Source organism: Lissotriton helveticus, chromosome 10 (genome assembly GCF_964261635.1).
Source record: "Lissotriton helveticus chromosome 10, aLisHel1.1, whole genome shotgun sequence".
Lineage (NCBI taxonomy): Eukaryota > Metazoa > Chordata > Amphibia > Caudata > Salamandridae > Lissotriton > Lissotriton helveticus.
This window is the reverse complement of record NC_136071.1, coordinates 154906344-154912300: the sequence shown is the minus strand read 5'-3', so window position 1 is coordinate 154912300 and position 5957 is coordinate 154906344.

Here is a 5957-nt window from a genome sequence, read left to right as displayed (position 1 = left end):
CTAATTAATGATTAATTGGTAATTATTTTTTATTATTTGGTATTTTTTTATCTTATTACATTTTTGGTATTGAAAAGTAATTGGTTGTTAATTAATTAATAATAGGTAATTATTTTTTAATAAATAACATTTATTGGTATTCATAATTAATTCATTCTTACATATTTTGTAATTGGTAATTAATTTTAACTAATTTTAAATTGGCATTGATAATTAATTTATTCTTATTTAAATGTTAAATCATTACTTTCCCTACTGTTGCACTCTCTGGAGTGGGAATATTCATTTTAACCCTCCCGCTATCCAACTCTTTCCCTACTGTTGTGATCTCTGGAGTGGGAATCGTATTTTTACTAAGCATGGGCGTTAAATCCGTTCCGCTCGCGGATTTTGCGGATTTTCGGCAAATTCGCAATCCGCGAACTCTCGCGAACTTGCCGAAAATTCGTAAATCCGTGCGAAGTGGATTTTTTGCTTGGTCGCACTTGCCAACTAGAATACTATACAATTTCGCGGGAGTAAACACTTGCGAACACGTAGACAGCGACAATCTCGCAATTGCGAGAATGCAAAATTTGCAATTTCGCACAAGAAATCCACCAGCAGGCAACATAAACCTTGAAAATTATGATTTTTATCAGAATAACTCCTCAGGTTGACATTTGCCTGCACTTTTTTTTGCAAGGAGTCCATTTTGGGGTGGGGGGGAGGGAGGAAGGAAGTGCCCCACAGTCTCCAACTTCCTGTTCCTGTCCAGCAGGCTCCTCCCAGTGCTTTCTTCATGTGCTGGTCACTTTGATTTGGATCTTGACCTGGAAGGATTATTTTTGGTGGATGCTGCTGGATATTTGGATTTTTGCAAAACTGAAAGCACTCAGCAGGTGCAAAAGTTCAATCTTATCATTAGTAACCATTCCCTGTAGTGCCTGGAAGGATTACTTTTTGTGGATGCTGCTGGATATTTGGATTTTTGCAAAACTGAAAGCACTCAGCAGGTGCAAAAGTTCAATCTTATCATTAGTAACCATTCCCTGTAGTGCCTGGAAGGATTACTTTTTGTGGATGCTGCTGGATATTTGGATTTTTGCAAAACTGAAAGCACTCAGCAGGTGCAAAAGTTCAATCTTATCATTAGTAACCATTCCCTGTAGTGCCTGGAAAGATTACTTTTTGTGGATGCTGCTGGATATTTGGATTTTTGCAAAACTGAAAGCACTCAGCAGGTGCAAAAGTTCAATCTTATCATTAGTAACCATTCCCTGTAGTGCTTCCTGAGGGGCCCCTTCAGAGTTCAGTTGCCTACTTGCAACTATTCTATGACCCTGGTCTGACCCTCACAGCAGGCTCATAGAATAGCTACAAGTATACAACAAAGGTCCTGTTAAAAAAATTACACTGCAACAGAAAGCAATTACAGATAAGGAAGCAGGTGCCAGCCTGGAAGTTCAAATTCAGTGACACATTAATCAGCCCCTAATTCATTCATGTCAGTTGAGGCAGGGCAAGTGTGATTTTCCCCTCTACAGTGATGAACTAGAGGGTGGCATGGGTGAGCCAGAGGGTGGCATGGGTGAGCTAGAGGGTGGCAGTGGTGAAACAGAGGGTGGCAGTGGTGAAACTGAGGGGGCTGTGATGAACCAGACATAGAAACAACATGGTCGCGACCGTTGCTACCCGACAAGTAAGTTCGCGTTTGCGAACTGGTAAAAAACCCTTGCGAAATGGCAGAAACACTTGCGAACACAAAAAAAAAGGAATCCGCAAAATTCGCGAGAGTTCGCAGATTTTGCGGATTGCGAATCCGTAAATACGCAATTTCGCGGATTGCCAATTCGCAAAATCCGCCCATGCTTAATTTTTACCCCTACGGTATCCAACGGTTTCCCTACTGTTGCACTCTCTGGAGTGGGAATAGTACTTTTTACCCTTCCATTATCCAACGCTTTCCCTACTGTTGCACTCTCTGGAGTGGGAATAGTAATTTTTACCCTCCCGCTATCCAACGCTTTTCCTACTGTTGCACACTCTGGAGTGGGAATAGTAATTGTTAACCTCCCACTATCCAACGCTTTCTCTACTCTTGCACTCTCTGGAGTGGGAATAGTAAATTTTACCCCTTCGCTATCCAATGTTTTCCCTACTTTTGCACTCACTGGAGTGGGAATAGTAATTTCTACCCCTACGCTATCCAATGCTTTCCCTACTGTTGCACTCTCTGGAGTGGGAATAGTCATTTTTACCCTTACGCTATCCAATGCTTTCCCTACTGTTGCACTCACTGGAGTGGGAATAGTAATTTTTACCCCTACGTTAGCCAACGCTTTCCCTACTGTTGCACTCATTGGAGTGGGAATAGTAAACTTTACCCCTACACTATCCAACGCTTTTCCTACTGTTGCACTCACTGGAGTGGGAATAGTAATTTTTACCCCTACACTATCCAATGCTTTCACTACAGTTGCACTCATTATTAATTAACATAAACATTATTACTTTAATTATTTTAATTATTATTTATATATTTGTTTAATATTTAAATAATATGTTTATTGATATATATGTATATGTCAATATATTTTTAATAATGTTCTAAATACTTTATAATTAAGATTAATTATTATTTTCTATTATGAAGTAAATATATATTAAAACTTTTGTTTTACATTTCATTTATTATTTTTACATTTTAAGCTTTTTTACATTATTTTAACTATGTTTTATTTAATTGTGTTCATTATTTAATTACTTTTATAGTATTTTTAATACATTTAAAAAATTCAATATTTTAGTTAACTATATTTTGGAATCGATATTTTAGTACTTACCTGTTTGTAGATAGGCATTCTATATTCTGTCCCTCGATATTTCGGAGTCAATATTTTGGTAAGTCGATATTCGGTCCCTCGATATTTAGATACTGATCCTTCTTATTTATCTTCACACTCTGCTTTACACTAACCTCCTTTCACTATTTCCCCCTTCCCTTCTTCTCTCTCTCCCTCTATTTCCCTCATTTTTCTTTCCCATTCTCCGCTGTAAAAGTTACTCTTATATCATTATTTGCTTTGTTATATACCTTAAATGCTTTTCATTCATTTGTAATGCTTAAGGCTGTTTTTTTTCTACGTACTTTAGGCATTTTAGATGACATTACTTTTAACTATTGTAAATTTTGTAAACATGATGTCTTTATTATGCTCTTCTTCACCTTATGCCATATGTATTTTTGGTACTCTTGTTTTATATTAATAAAAATGTTAACTAAAAAAATATATATCGTTTTTTAACCTTTTCCTGTACCATTGCCAGTAGTAAGTCTAACAAGGAAGGTTTTGGGAAAAATACTGGTATTTTTAATTAACTCATTTTCTGGACTAGTGACTACAGACTGCCCATTTTCTTACAATGCATATAAAAGCCTAACCAAGATTGTTTGCCTAATTTTCATTTTTCATCGAATGGAGCAGAAAATGTCACTTTCTGTTTGAAAGGATGATGAAGAGATGCAATGCCCAGTAGGTATCCTACAGATTGTGTTTGATTCTTAAAGCCTTGGAAGCCACTGGAGAATAAAAATCAGGGAGTAACGGAGTACTCGGAAGCCTATGGCGCAAGGTGGTCCCCAAGCTTTCAAGGGGCCCCCAGGCATTCGAAGGACACCCATTCAGCCCAAGGTAATGAATAGCTGTCAGATGTGGGAGACTCGGCCCCTCAACTTTTAAATTCTACAGGGTTGACAAATCATTTTCCATTACGCCACAGTGAGCGGCAGTAATACTGAACAAAGGACTAAAATCTTCAGGAGAGACAAGGAGCACTGACAATGATCACCCACGGGCCTAGGGCTAGGCATGGGCAGCTGCCCAGAGCACCCCATTAAGCCCACCAACATGGGGCCTCCTGCCAGTGTCCCTCTCCCCAACCTGGTCCCAGTGACGGCCGGTATGGCTCATGGGCAGGGTCGCATGAGTGTCATGTGGGAGAGGGGTGGGAGGATTGCTAATGGTGGGAGGATGCCTCACAAAAAAACAAAAAAAACAACTTACCTTTCCTCCGGGTCCCGGGTCCCGGGTCCCGGGTCCCGCGTCTCTGGTCCTGCTCCTGCTCTCCTGCTTCTGACTTCAGGAACAGGATGCTGGTAGCCAGGTTCCCACCCCTAAGCCAATCACAATGCTGCAATGCAGAGGTGAGGACACTATGGATGATTTACACAATCTCATCATACAGACTATCACTGTCTTCAAGTATACCTGAGTGGTCAAGCAGACCTACACCATGTGAAAAAGGTGCCCTTCTGCCCACAGCCGCTAGGGCATTGTGAGGTCTGAAGCCAGCCCATCTTAACCAGAGTTGTGCATGCGTAGTAGACTCTACGTAAAATCATAAGTTGCACCAGCCTAAAGCGGAAGTGGATAGCTACTTCCATGGGGGAAACCATTGCCTCTTGCCACTCATCATCCTCCAGTTGCCCTAGGTCTTCTATCCATTTGTCGTGCAGCCGTAACAGAGTGTCAGGGGCGTTAATCACAATTTTGCGATATGTGACAGAGATTGCCTTTGCCTGCATGTAGTCATCTAGGAGCCTACCTTCCAACGGAGAAGACTTGGGTAGGTCTCCCCCTGGTATGGCCACTCTCAGTTCATGGCTTATCTGGAGGTAACGGAACGTCTCCAAGGGTACCAACTGGTATTTGTTTTGTAGGTCACCGAAGGACTTCACCTCTCCATTTGCCCACAAATCCCCAACATGAGACAGGCCTATCAAGTCCCATTTGTCAAATCCCCGGTGGTCAGCTAGGAGGGCCAACAATGGCGTAGTCCGGGTGACCTTGCCTTGCCATCTCAGTGCCGCCATCATGGTATGCCAGATTTTGACTGTGGATGAGGTCGAGGTCAGTGACAGCCCTTTGTGCCTCCCCATAGATGACCCTGAGGTAGTCCCTTGGGTGCATAGTTCGCCTGTCCAATCTATATTCAGGTTCACCCGGTGGGAGATGGACCCAGTGGTTCACTGCTGTAAACAGAGCTGCCCAGTAGTAGTATTGAAGAGCCAGAAGTGCTGTCCCTCTATTGTACCAGCTCCTCGTCAATTTTGGTAAAGATATTCTGGGGATTTCCCCATTCCAAAGGAGCATTTGGATATTGTGCGAGGACCTCCCGGAAGTATGAGAGTGGGACCAAGTATGGCATGTTATGGAGGGCATACAGAAAACGGGGCAGCGCCATCATTTTATACAGGGCTGCTTTCCCTAACAGGGACAGGGGTAAAGCTTTTCAATGTTGCACATCTTCCCAAAGGTGTCTCAATGGGGGCTCTAAATGTTGCTTGTAGAAGACAGCTGGGTCTCTAGCAAATATACATACTCAATTATTGAAAACCCTCTGTGACCACCTGAGCTGTGCAAGACCCAGGGAGACATGTATCCCTGCCAAGTAGTATGTATATCAGTGACTTATCCCAGTTCATAGTGTACCCTAAGTACTTACGATAGAGGTCAAAGATGTGGAGAATTCTATGTAATGTAGGATATGGGGTAGCCACATAGAGAAGGATGTCATCCGCATATAGGAAGATCCTCCCTCCCAGTCTGCTGACTACCTAAGTCCTCTGATCAATGGGTCTCAACTTCTCCAAACCACCAGTGGTTCCAGTACTAGGGCAAAGATCAATGGGGAAAGGGGGAAACCTTGTCTTGTGCCCCGTTGTAACTGAAAGACGCTGGCCTACTTCCGTACACTATCACTTGCACCAAGGGGTCTGTATATAAAAGCCGAACCCATTATAGAGACATCCGCCCAAATCCTTGTTTCTCCAAGACTTCATACATAAATGGTCACTCGCAGTCCCTTGCTACTTCGCCTGTCTTTCTGTTTCGGCTGCTGCTGGCCCAATTCACTCGTGCCAGCGAGTCCCTATCAGGCGAGCAGCTGGCACCTTCTCAGCTGCTCCCCGGTCC